Source organism: Aptenodytes patagonicus, chromosome Z, assembly GCF_965638725.1.
Source record: "Aptenodytes patagonicus chromosome Z, bAptPat1.pri.cur, whole genome shotgun sequence".
Classification (NCBI taxonomy): Eukaryota; Metazoa; Chordata; class Aves; order Sphenisciformes; family Spheniscidae; genus Aptenodytes; species Aptenodytes patagonicus.
The window spans coordinates 59,519,492-59,533,154 of record NC_134982.1 but is presented as its reverse complement, the minus strand read 5'-3'; the positions used below and the strand labels follow the sequence as shown (position 1 = coordinate 59,533,154).

The 13,663-nt window shown below is 41.0% G+C and overlaps 1 protein-coding gene across 3 annotated transcripts in view; it reads left to right on the top strand.

Moving 5' to 3' along the window:
• Positions 1-13,663, top strand: part of SHB (SH2 domain containing adaptor protein B) — a 90,877-nt gene that overhangs the window by 1,799 nt on the left and 75,415 nt on the right. The gene's annotated exons all lie outside the window — the stretch shown is intronic.

Genomic DNA, 13,663 nt, shown 5'->3' with positions numbered 1-13,663 from the left:
AATATTTCTCCATTTTGTAAATTGGCGTTTACAACTTAATAGTCACATCACAGGAATTCTAAGTATGTGCTGGATGTTATCAATTTAAATGATCTGTGTGTACATGTTTAAATACGTAACGTGATTGCATTGAGTGGTGACACATTTCCATGATAACTTGATAAATTATATCCTGTCTAGGTGGAATTCCAAATAAATCAGCTTGCGATGGTGATGATACAAGATTAAAAGTCTAGAATTTGTTGCATTGTCTGTCATTTTAGGTGTAGTTCCTGACTAGAAGCAACTTCTTTTGTGGAAGTGAATGATTAAAGTTAGAGTCTCACTATGTTACAGTCTCAGTGTATTCAGTCTTCTTTCAATTGCCTGTGTTGATACCATATGCTGTATCTGCTCTTAGGCAAATGCTTTCAGCAACTTCATACTTCAGAGAAAATAACTGCTTGGGGCAAAACGCTTCCAAGAGCAACTGCTATTCTTTTTTTTTTTTTTTTTTTTAATAGGGCATGGGGTTTTTTTTTTAAATTATCTTTCCATTTTAGACTCTACTGAAGCAATTTTCAAAGCAGTTACATCTGTTGCTAGGTAACCTGCTACTTTGTGTGGTCATAAATCTGTGTGCTGCTCCCAAGCCCTTGTTGCAGATTCTAAAACTTGTTTTGAATGAGCAGCCTACAGTTTTTTAAAAAAGATACAGAACACTCATGTCATAGTTACATTCTTTCTGTTTTTGAGAGAGAGAACTGTATGTGACAAGCAGGAAATCTTAACGTGTCTGAGAAATAAAATCGTCCCTACACCTCAAAAGGTAAGTGTGCCTGCCCCCACCCACAACAGAATTTGGTTGCGAGGAGCTACATAGCTTGCCTTTTGTTCAATTGTGTTATTTTCTCACAGTAATGGAAATGAAATATCTCTTATTTCACAGCCCTGAAATGTAACGCCTGACAGGTGAATCTGGTAAGCAGTAGTCATAGTGGGCAGGCAGAGAACTGCTTCTCTCCTACACCTGCCATTCACTGAGAAGGAAAAAATGAGGAATTTGGTTAACAGCATATGTCTAGTTCAATGGCAAATAAAGCAAGTGGAAATAAACTTCTGTAAGAAGGATATAGTAGAGGGGACAGTAAAGATGGTATAAAAAACCCTAGGTGTCTGACATTCAGAAGAGTTGACAGATATGTTAAACACATTGAAAGGGGGAAAAAAATCTGAGTAGCATAGCCTAAGCTAGTAAGTACCTTCGGAATGAAAAAAGATCTAGTTGCCATATAGGTCTGCCATCATAGAAATATGTTAGTGTTTAATGATCCAATAGTGTTTGCTAAATGCTTGTGTTCAGTTCCAGCATCTCTGTTTTTTTTCTATTTCACATACAAGGATAGAGTGCTGTTTTCCTTTATGTGGTAACTGACCAGTGAGAAGTATGGTTTTCAACAAATTCAATGAGCGATTTTATAACTTTTGTGACTGGTCATCAGTAAAGAGTTGGCTGAAGAGCTCAGTTGTGTGTTAAACTTGAAAGAGTTACTAGAATGGGAAGGAGATTCAGTAAGGTGCTTGTTTGGTGTGGTTACTTATAAAGGACAAATGGCAAAGTATGAATAACGACAGACTGGTTAGTCAAAATTCCCAGGGAAAAAAATGATAGACTAGCTGATTCAGGGACTAAAGGAGATGGAGATTAAAAGCTATGGCAGGCATGATTGTATTTTGCAAGATTCCAGGCATAGGTTGTAAAAGTAACCACAGAGATGTAATGTATCTGGGGTTCAGGAGGCTTTGATGTGTAGAGGTAGATGTACTGACTAAAGTTGAAGCAGACAAACCCAAATTGCCATGCATCTTTAATAGCGAGGTGACTAACCTTTATAACAGATGCCCCAGGGAGTCACTGTTGCCAGATGTCTTTAAATTCAAATTGGTGGGTGGATTTTTTTATTTAGGTAGTACAATCAGGCAGGTTTGGGGGCTTTAACAGTGATGCTTATCTTCAAACAAGGGAAAGCAGGCTATGTTAGAATTCATGGCAGAAGCAGCTCAGTTCCCATAGTATGGAGGATAAGAAATTACTGGCTTCCACCTTTAGTGCTGGCCTGGGAGACATTAACTGCTTAGCTCTCCTGTGGCAGATGAATGAGCGTAGGCAAGTTGGAACAACATGTGGCTATATGCCAGGACAACCTGGCAGCTACTGTATTTGTGTAAGAATAAATGTGAGACTTGGCTTAACATCAACTCAATAGACAAACCACTTGGTGAACTGGGGATCTGAAACAATGAGTTGAAGTCTTCCTGAGTGACTCTCCTCTATCTGGCATTGTGTGATATGTGTAAATCCATGAAAGTAGTAATAGTTGAGGGGAAAGTGTCTGTGTGAAGAGATACTTTGTGTATTTTCTCACCTACTACACTTTTTTGAACCTAAACATTTCTCTGCCTGGCTTTGCAGCTGAAGAACCTAGAACACTATTCAAAGAGCAACTGTATCATACTCCACTGCAGGAAGTTCTTAGGATTTAAAAGCTGGGATTGTAGTGTACTTGTCCTCTAAAAGATAATTATTTCATAAGAAGCAGCATTTTGCACTCCCTGCAGTGGAGGCAGAACTGTGCTGCAGTTCTGGATATTGAATGCAGAAGACACCGCGAGTTGCAGGATCCATTTCCACAGGACAGGACATATCTGATGCTGTAGAAAATAGCTCAGTTCTGCACAGGCAGAGCTGATCCAGTGCAAAAGCATGTAAATGTCGTGTGGTAGCAGCAATCAGGCAGGAAACTGTTCAAGGCAACATAGTTGCTGACTTGATTTACAAAAGTCTGAAAACAATGTCTATGTGTGAATTCTACGCTTGTATAAGAAAAAAAAAACAACCGTTTGTTTCCATGGAATCCACCTCAGAAGTGTGTGATGTGGAGATCTGACTGCTAGTTAAGCATGAGGGCTAAACCTGTTTGCCTTGAAAGCTTTCCTCCCATTACATAAGAAACAAGTACCTTTCTGACATTGCAATAGACTATGGCAATGGTGTTTCAACTTTTAAGGTCTTGCATAAAAGTGCTTAGGCTCCATGGAACATTATTAATATCTGTATATAATTAAAACCTTTTAGTAAACATTGAGATTATGTTTGTCTTATTTCTTTATATGGTATAATTTTTATTTGATCTTGCAAAGTGTCAGGTGTATTTAACAGAATCTTGCAGCTGGTATTTCGAGGTGCACAGAGAAAACACTTGAAAGATGTCTAAGCAGTGTTGGGGTTATTTATATCAAAGTATATAGTTTCTAGAGATCCTAAACTACAGATGTAACTCCATGTCTTATTCCCATGTTTAATCCATTGCAGCAGTGTGTCAGGCTGCCACTCTTTACAATTGGTTCTACTCTGAAACAGTCTTCCTCTCTGCACGTGGTTCCCATTGGCATATGGCTCTGCCTTTGAGTCAGAGGTCTCAAGAAAAAGATATCAGTGGCCACTGGTCTTGTGAACCTGAACGAATGGCTTGGGCAAGGCCACAGATAAAGGCAGCAAGCTACATTTTTTCCATGTATCTCATGTTGCTATAATGGATTTTTCCACATATGTCAGTCTCATGATTAAGGGACTATCACAGTCTTATTAATGGGAAGATATTCAGTTATTACCTGAGTCTGTGGAGTCTTAGTGACTTTAGGGCTGTTCAAAGTGGTGTGGTAGGCTGTTCAGTTAAGTATGCCTGGCATCTGCAGTGTATTGCACAGCTTGGAACAGTCTCAGCTCTGGGAACCATCCAGATTTTCAGACTCTTGGACACAGAGAGATCTGAGCAGGGAAAGGTTATCAGGAAGGACTATGAAGCAGTTGTGAGGGAGGGAGTGGTAGTCTTCTGGAAGAGTGTATCATGAATATACCCTTGCAATAAGCAGATCCAAACCATTGAAAGAAAGTACCTCAGTTACTGGATTCAAGCGAGAAGACTGACTCGCCCTTTCTGAACTAAGATGTGCTTATTGAACTATTTAGTGGGAGACTGTAACTGAAGATGTTCAACATGCCCTTATTCTGAAAAAGGCTAATACTGCAGTACAAATGCCCATAAGGGAACTGGGCAGGGTGGTGGACCTTTGTCCTGTTTCCACCCCTTTCCATGCAACCTGTGTATCTAATGTCTATGAACCGTGCTCACTTGGCCGCCAATAAGCAAGAACACATGCTTGCACCATTCTTTCATATGTACTTTCTCTTGCTTCACAGGAAAGCACGCAAGATGAATATGTTTCTGTGCTGGGCTATCTTCTCAAATCCAAGAGATCCACACTGCTGTTAGGAACACACTCTGAGCTGTCATGTGCTTAATTTCTGGGCTCATTGCATGGTACAAAGTGCTCATTCCTTTTGGACTGAGAGAGTGAGGGATACAGGATATTAGGTATGAGGTTAAAAGTTCTAGGCAAAAACTCAGAAGGGACACACTTTTCTTTTTAAAAGTGCCTGTGAAGTCCAGGTAGACAATATCCACCGCTCTCCCTTCATCTACCAGGCCAGTCATTTGGACTTCCTGACCATAGTTTTCAGTTCTAGCTGAAAAACTAACAGAACCACTCATGTCTGCAGTGGATTGCAAGTACTTGGGATGTTTTCCACTGGAGGGATGGAAGGCCAGCTTAAAGTTAATTGCTTGTTAATATTTGACTCTAAAAAGTAGCTACAGTCTGTTTGGTCTGGCTTAAAAAAACCCGCAGAGCTGCTTTGTTTCTGTAGCTGAATTCCGTATGTTGATGTCAAACTGTAATGCTTAAATTCTTGTGTTGTCTCCATGTGGCTTTGCAAAAATGCTAGATATTGGATTATCAGTGGCTATATTCCCAAATGATTTCAAAGCATTTCACAGGCTTTATGTGTGAGAGTGATAGTGACCACTGTGGGGACTTCAGCCACTTAAAATTTATAATGTGATAGTTCTTTATGACTGTGGACTAAAGGCTGCTGAAGGGAACTACAGGAGGAGTGTGTGTGAACAGACTACCATCCTGGAATTCAGACCTCTGCTCTGAGATGCTTCTGAGATGTTTAAAGATCTATTTTAATCTTGCAAGGTTTAAAAAAACCATAGAACCCAAAGCAACGTAAGATACTCTTAAATGTTCAAAGAAAAGTCACAAGTGTCCCAAATGTAATTTTAAAGATCAGTATGCAAAGTCTGAATGAGGTACAAACAGCCTACAGCTGTGCTTCGTATTATGTGGGTAGTTTCTGTGTAGGGACCTCATAAAGATTGTTAGATTGTAGCTCAGTAAAGTGGGACTGCAGAGGAAGTTAGTTATGTTACATCCAATGGATTGTCTCCAAGTGAAGTTTTAGGGCATTCTTTTTCTTTAAAGAAAGTGCTCCTTTTCAGATACAACCTTTCTTCCCTAGTTTCAACCACTATTGTTCCAGCAAACAGATTTTTGGCCTGTCTTAGAACGGAATATTTTCAGTTGGAATGGACCTACAATGACCATCTAGTATAACTGTCTGATCTCTTTAGGGCTGACCAAAAGTTAAAGCATATTATTCAGGGCATTGTCCAAATGCCTCTTAAAAACTGACAGGCATGGGGCATCGACCACCTCTCCAGGAAGCCTGTTCTAGGGTTTGACTACCCTGTAGGTAAAGAAATGTTTCCTAATGTCAAGTCTGAACCTCCCCTGCTGCAGCTTTGAACCACTCCCAGGCCTCCTGTCACTGGATCCCGGGGAGAAGAGATCAGCACCTCCCTCTCCGCTTCCCCTCCCCAGGAAGCTGTAGAGAGCAATGAGGTCACCCCTCAGCCTCCTTTTCTCCAAAGTCCTCAGGCACTCCTCACAGGACATGCATTCCAGCCCTTTCACCAGCTTTGTTACCCTCCTCTGGACACATTCAAGTACCTTAACATCCTTCTTAAATTGTGGGGCCCAGAACTGCACACAATATTCAAGGTGAGGCTGCACCAACACTGAATACAGCGGGATAATCGCCTCTTTTGACCAGCTGGCTATGCTGCATTTGATGCACCTCAGGATGTCGTTTGCCCTCTTGGCTGCCAGGGCACACTGCTGACTAGTGCTGTTAGGGTTAAAGCAGGAGAATATGCTGCCAGTCAGACAGAAAGCATTGGTCCAGCTTGCTGTAGCTTTTGTGATCTGTACTAATTTCTTTCTGTTTCAGATTAGAGAGACATTCCTTTGCCTCCATCTCCAGTGCTCCTTTCTTGTCTCCCATACCCTGATATGTCTACGTTAAAGAAATAAGCTGGTTAGCCATAGTGATTGGCATGATTGCCCTGCCAGAGATCTGCAGGGGATACTGAAGAATGAAAGGCCACTGCGGGCAGTTTAAAACCTGAAATTCATTTGAGAAGCTCTGCTGTGGCTGACAGACATGTATCTCTGGTAAAGGCAGTGCAAAGTTACTGAGATTGCAGCAGCAATGAAGAAGGTGAGCTGGATGATTTGGTAAATCCCTGGAGCAATTTTTCTACTGCAAGGATTACACAAATGACTCAAAGATAGATAAGGATCAGAAGCCTGCAACCTAGGAGAAACTAAAAACTGCCAGATGCTCCAAGATTATAATAGGAAGGTTGAGAGCTGCCTATTCTAGGCAAATGCTTGTTGCATTCTGTTTTGGGAAGAACAAGTGTCCCTAAGGCTGCAGACAAATGCCTGCCTTTTTTTTTCTTTCCCCCCTTCACTCTTGTTATGAAGCTCACACAGGGAAAGTTCCAGTGGGAGACTCAGAGAGGTCTTTGGCTGCGGGGTGCAGCTCCCAACTGTTATGTGTAACACTACACTCTTCGAATCAATGGATGATTGATTTGGCCTGTACATGATTGTGATTCTATTTGTAGTGAAATGGATGACTCATATAGTCTGGGTTCACTGAACTGCACAGGTGTGCTGACAGGTTTCCAGCTGGCTTTCAAGGATGATGGAAAGTATTGGAGGGAACACAGGTGCTGTTGAGTTGGGCTTGCCGTCACCATACCTCTGAGGGTGCTTGGTGGTATATGTGTCTGCTAAATACTGAAGTAATTTTAACTACTGATCTGGCATGGGGGAAGAGATGCTGAATTGTGGCATACAGGGAGATACTCAGTCCAGGGGGAATTTCAGCTGGAGTCCTGAGCTGTGATGTAGGGATCCTGGCTCATCAGCGAGTGAGGTTTGTCTGAGGATTGTTTTACCCTGGTCCAATGTGGACTGAGTGCTGGGCAATAATGTCTGTCTGCTCAATGAAACAGGCTTGAGTAAAGCTGAACACCAGACTGGAGAGTGAGGAGTTCTGGAGTGACTTTCCACCCAGGATAATGCAATTCAGTGAGTCCTGAGCTGTGCAGGGGAACAAGCTAATCACACATAGTTTTCCACCACCATTGTGTTATTAGGAAAATTTTCGGGGGGGCTGTGGTTGGTCACTCTTCGGCACTGACTCTAGAGAAGCCTTGTGATAATAGGCAGCTGTTGCTGGCTTGATATATCCAGGTTGTACTGGTCTTCCAGCTGTAGTATAGTATCATAGAGTGGCTCTCCTGCAGCTGGAAAGCCTGCACAGAGGGGCTTGCACCACTCCAAAGTTAGAGCATTTAGTGTGCTGGAGGAGTCGACACATTCCTGTTGCTGAAGGGAAGGTGGAAGGGGGCACAAACAGTTTGCAATGGCAGCTGTAGGTGAGACTGAAATACCCTGACTGCAGACGTGACCAGCTGTGTGCAGACCTCTGGGCAGAACAGCAGGACGCTGGCTGTTTTGCTCTTTACAGGGTGATAGGCTGGAGCTACACAGCTAGGCCTCTCTGAGCTGGCAGAAGGGTGCACCTCTTTCTCTCCTCCCCTCAGCTTTCTAGTGCAGAAAGAGGAGCCATGTGGCCCTACTGCTTCTCAGCAGGTTGGTGCCTTATCTTTGAGAGGTCAGGGCTGCAGGGATGCCCCTGGAAGGATATCACTGCATGCAGTAGCCTTCCAGGTTATGGCACTGGCATGCCCATTACAAGCTTGCCTTGTGTGTTTCGCAGTTGATTTACCTCTTACTGCTTCTGCATAAGTTCACCACTTAATCTTTCTATCCATTGATTGCTATGAGAATCTATACTCAAAAAAGCCAGCTGTGGGAGAGAGGGAAGTAATCTATCACTTTTACATGTCTTTGCTGATTCAGTAGTGATGACTTTGACCTGGTTCCAGCAGCTGACAACTTCATGGAGGCAGAAGAGAAAGCTGCATGCTGTAGATGCAATTCATGCTCTTGCAATATCTGTAGATTGCTATGTCACATATGAAGACCCTAGAGCACTCCTTGTAAAAGTTAAATTTGCAGCTGCGAACAAGCTCACCAAAAGTATTAGAGGAACAAATATTAATAGTAGTAGTGAGATATGTCCCTATGATTACACTTCTTTTGTCATTGCGTTTTTATGTTCAGCCAGCAATTCTAATTAAAGTCTTCATGCTGATAAAGTTAACTGTAGGAGACAAGGAGGAGGTATATTGTTTAACCTCAAAAGGTAGTAACAATCTGCATATGGCTAAATGTTGGGTAAGGCTAAACTGGATAGTGAAAGAAAAAAAAAAATCTACCTAAAAGTGCATGTAGTGTTGGAGTTTGCATGGGTGGCAAAAGAAGGCAGGTGAAAAGAGTCAAAAATCACAACAGCAGATTTATTACCTTACAGGTTCTGACTTTAAATGCAAGTGAAAACTATATGGTGGATACCATGTATTGCCTGTGGAAGGATTTTTCTAAATTATTGAGCTATGTCCAGAGCAGTCCATCAGTGTAGCATTTGCATGTGTTCCATCTTCATGGGAAATGTAATATCTGTGAATGGAATCCAAATGACTACTTAATCACATCCTCTGGTCTAATGCACCTTCTGTCTCTCTGGTCTACACATCTTCTCAAACTGTTGCTTGTCCTGGTTTCGGCAGGGATAGATAGTCTACCAGTTTTATTTAAGTAAATTTAGGTTTTCTTGTTACATATGTTGAAATGATTTGTAAAGTTCTGAAATCTACATTATATGTATGTACATACACATACATACACAAAAATATGATAAATATATAAAATATATCGTTATCATTATTATGTGTTATTTTATATACATAAACATGCATATTGCTGAGAAGGAGGTTGTGGACCTTCTGCCTTTGGAGACTTTCAAAACTTCTATGGGCAAGACCCTTGACAACCTGGTCTAGCTTTCATATTACCCCTGCTTTGAGCAGAAGGTTTAATTGTCTTCAGAGATCTCATGGAATCTAAGTCTTAAGGTAACTCTGATGTTCAAAAACTGCCCTGGAGCCGGAGTGTTGCCAACAGACTTATGCTAATATAGTGCATTCCTGCAAGGACAGTAATGCAGGATCTGTCAAGCTGGAGTGCTTTTCCCCATTCTGTAGATGAATCTGTGCAGTAAGTGAATGTGGAGTTAGTCTGACAATAGTCTCTACAGCATACAAGCATATCTTCTTCTGCGAAAGCATGAAAGAATGAATAAGGCTCTGTTCAGATCAAGTGCATGTGTATACCATTGGGCATGGCTGGGTGAGTCAATGGGAGAGAATGATATTGAGAGGACACTAAAGCAGGGCTGAATACTGGTGCTCATCAGCAAGAAGGAATGAATTGTGTTTGCTTCTATAGATTGTCCTCTGAATTTCCACATAGGTGTGTGCAGGAGCTGGGTTAGTTAAGTCTGCATGTGAACATGGAAGTACCGAGACACTAAGCATAGCTAAAACAGCATTACACAATTAAGTTTCAACAGTTGGGCGACCATAAATCCAACTTTCCTACTATTGCATGATAGCATAGATATTATCTGCAGCCTTTCCCTCAAAACTGGTCAGATAAGAAAGGAGGTCTGTATTACACTTTTTTACACATCCAACTTAAGGCAAACTTGCAAGCAAACTGTTAGCATTAAGACTATTCTAATGTAATGTATATGTGGAAGTGAAACCTTCTATAGACAGGATAAGGTTATGCAGTTTATTGTGATTTAAAGGGCATTTAACTCTAAATGAGAAATTAGGCACAGTAAGAACATGTATTGGAACTTATGTAAATGTCTTTTAGACTGATTAATGAAGAGAAAGGATCTAGAAAGGAAAAAGGTGAATCTGTGTTTATTTTTTTAACCATCAAGTTCGCTAGTAAACTTCTAGTTTGCAATCTGATCTTGTGGTGGCCAGCTTGCCATTGTATTTGCTTGGATCACTGAAGAAATACCTGTTCTATATTTTTACACGCTCCTTTGCTCCCCAAGCTCACGGGCACTGTGTGATATAGGAGAGATGTTTGTGTCTCTGAACATCCTTGTATATGTCCTTGCCTACCAGCAGTTGGTTACAGTGTCTGATTCTCAGACATTCATGCAGAGCTTGCCCCATGGCAAAGAATATGGTTTGACTTCTCATTCCTTTGCTGCCCTGTGTCACTGTGATTGTATCCTTGACTAACTGTATGCTAGGCACTGTGTTGAAGTGGAAGAAGTAGTATGAGACCTGGCAGTTGAAACAGCATATGGTGGATTCTGGTGATAGATGGGAAAGGGACTGTGGTACAGTCATGTGACAGACATGTCACTGTCTCTGTAAATGTTACTGTAAAACTACTGGAGTAGTTGTGCATTGTGCATGAAGTATAGAAAATTGTTTTATAAAACTTATTCTGCTAATGGCAGTGAATGGGATACAAACATTTTTTTTGTTGGACATTTTTTTTTTGGACCTGGTTTTCTGAAGGGAACAATGCCTATTAACTGTTCTGTCTGTCCATCCTTCCATAACTCTTGGATCTATTGGCAGATGCTGGAAGGTGTATTTTCAAATTTGAAATAGTTGAGTGGATGGGTCAAGGAAGGACCCTTTCCTTGCTGAGGGGAAAGCAGGTAGAACTCTTGTTTTTAAACTTGCAGCAGCAGCATCTGTGTGGCCTGCGTTGCCCTATGTGAAGCAGGGACACACATGGGAAAGCAGGGAACTGCAATTACCGCCTGGGAAATCAAGGGCATAGAGAGGAATGAAGAGGCAAGAAGACAAGAACTGTTGTTTATGTATCAGCTTGTTAGCAGTTGGGTCCTGTCACTGTGAGTGTGTGGACTTGTAGAAACTGCAAAGATCAATTCATCTTCGCTGAAAACTAAGTCTTGTGTATGGGGAGTAGCTCTTGAAACGCCATTTAAATACTGGCGCTTTTTTTCCCCCCAACACCTTACAGTCCACATCTGTCTCAGAAATTTAGGAGCTACCTTTCCCAATTTGTGCTTCAGTTACATTTTAGACAAGGAATGTGTTCCTCTCCGGAAGTCAAAGCTATGAACGAGGCCTGTGATTTATTCCAGGGACAGAGCTGATGGAGGTCTTTCCAACACTCAAATTTGGGAGTAGAAGGAAAGGCTCTATAACACAGCTCCATCTGTAGAGAAGTTCTCTAGAATCATGATCTAAATTTCTGACTCACTAGCAAGATATTAAAAATCCTTCTTTTACTCTCCTGATCCTTTTGCTGACCCTTTTGGGAATTCAGCCACGTGCAGATCACTGTATTTGCAGGTTTTCCAAGGCTGTGAACTTTATTTTTAAAAAAGGTGGTACTAAGGCTATGGGGAGGATTACTCAACAAGTTCTTGAATTCAATGCTTCATGGAAGAAAGCATAAGTGCAAGTCTTTATTCATTTGGAAAACAAATCTAGACCAAACTTTGCAGTCCTTCTGTATGCAGGCTGAGCTTTGTCCCGGCTTCATCATCAGAGACCTTTCCAATGTGTAGTTGTCTGAGTATTAAATGAAAATATTATTTTTAAGGAAACATCTGCCTAGGGATGTTTCTGTTTCTCACATCTGTTTGGGATCTGAGACCTGGAGATTGCTTGGGGACAAGAAAAGAAATTTAGTATTTGTCAAAAATTTCACATGGTTGTTGTAAAAAAACACTTAATATAGAGTGACATCTACTGTAGCTAGTGACTGGTCTTTTCTGACTATAAATTCTCAAAGAGGATGAGGAACTTCCATTACATTGTGTAAATGTGTTAACCATGGTGTTCTCTGACACAAATTCACAGTTTCTAAGTGCTCGTCTTCTATATCTCTGCTGACAGTCACATGACAGTCTGTGATATTGGTGGACATAATTGCCAGTTACAAAAGCCAAGAGAGGACTATATGGTCTGCCTTTTTCTAATTTAAGTATATATTAATAATATATTTATAATATATAATATTTAATAATAAATCTCCCCCCAAAAAAGAGTCTCCCATAATAAGCCTCCCAAAGGTTTGGCTGGCAGGAGAGGTCTTTTGGGTTTTTGCTTCATGTTATTTACCATAATTCCTCTTGCATTCTTCCAGAATAGTGTGTCCTTAATCATGATAGCCACTAAATCAGTCGAATAACAAACAGTTCTGTGCTGAAGTTGCTGTTTGAAGGATAGATCTTTTGTATCTCCTTTCAGTTCAAAGAGGGTTTATTCCTAAAGACTCAGTTTATTTCAATGTGGTTAAGTTCTCATTGATTTCTTCTTTGCTTGTTCCCTTTAAAATGTGTTTTTTAGTCAGATAGAGATATCTGCAGAATTATGCATTTAGGTATGTTCTTTGTTTTCTTCCTGTGGCTGCATATGCAAATCATTCTTTTGCATATGCAGATACTCATTTAAACTTGTATTTATGATGATAATATATGTAGGTCTTAAATGGAATTTTTAAGACTGTAGAAGAACAAAGACTATGCATCAACAGTGAAGCTTGCACCTTAGTTAATATATATTAGAGGGGTAAACCAGAATCTCAGCTTGTATTTAATATTTGGGGGGGGGGAGGGGGGTGGTGGTGTTGGTGGGGTTTTTTGATCTTGTCTCTGCTAACTGACTTTTAGCTAAAACTATGGTTTTGAATTTGTCAACTTCTCTGGTAACTGAGCCATATTCCTTTTCTTTTGCCTTTGAGTTTTAACAGACAACCTGCTAGAGAGAACTGTGAGTGTTTGCTAAATCCTTGTTCCCTTTGATCATGGAAGATCGAATTCAAGTTTCACTTACTTTTGATCAGTGCACTTCTATTTATGTTTTGGAGCTTCTTTTGCTTGAAGTTACTCATGCCTCAAGTTACTATTACTAGATCTACACAATAGAAAATAATATGTGTATGGGGTGCCATAGGGTGGGCTTGTATAGAACAGGAATCAGTAGTTGTAGGAGCTCACAGTCCACTCTGATAATCTTGCATTCTGTTAAGAGATAAGCCACAGGTCTTTAACAATAGCCCTGACAAATGCAGCCAATTGAGACATGAATTTGGAATTTTGAATGGCTGCCTGAGGCCTTCTGGGGATTCCCTGATAGCTGTGATTCATTTTGACAGGTAGGACCCACATGAAAGGTGGCTGGATTTGGCAGAGAGGAAAGGCAAGTTAACTGTGTCCCACTGTAAAGGTCAGACCCTGTGTGTGAATGCCCTCTCTAGCCTGCAGCTACAAAACCTCAGCATGTTGCCACTCCTCTGTGTCTAAGGCAGATGTGGCAGGTACAGCCTTAGATCCTGGGTAGCCTGACTAGTTGAGACTTCTGGGAGGGATGCATTGGTAGATGATGGATGGCATCCATTCCCTTCTCTTTCCTGTCCTGTGTTTGTCAGTCACTAACATGAAAGA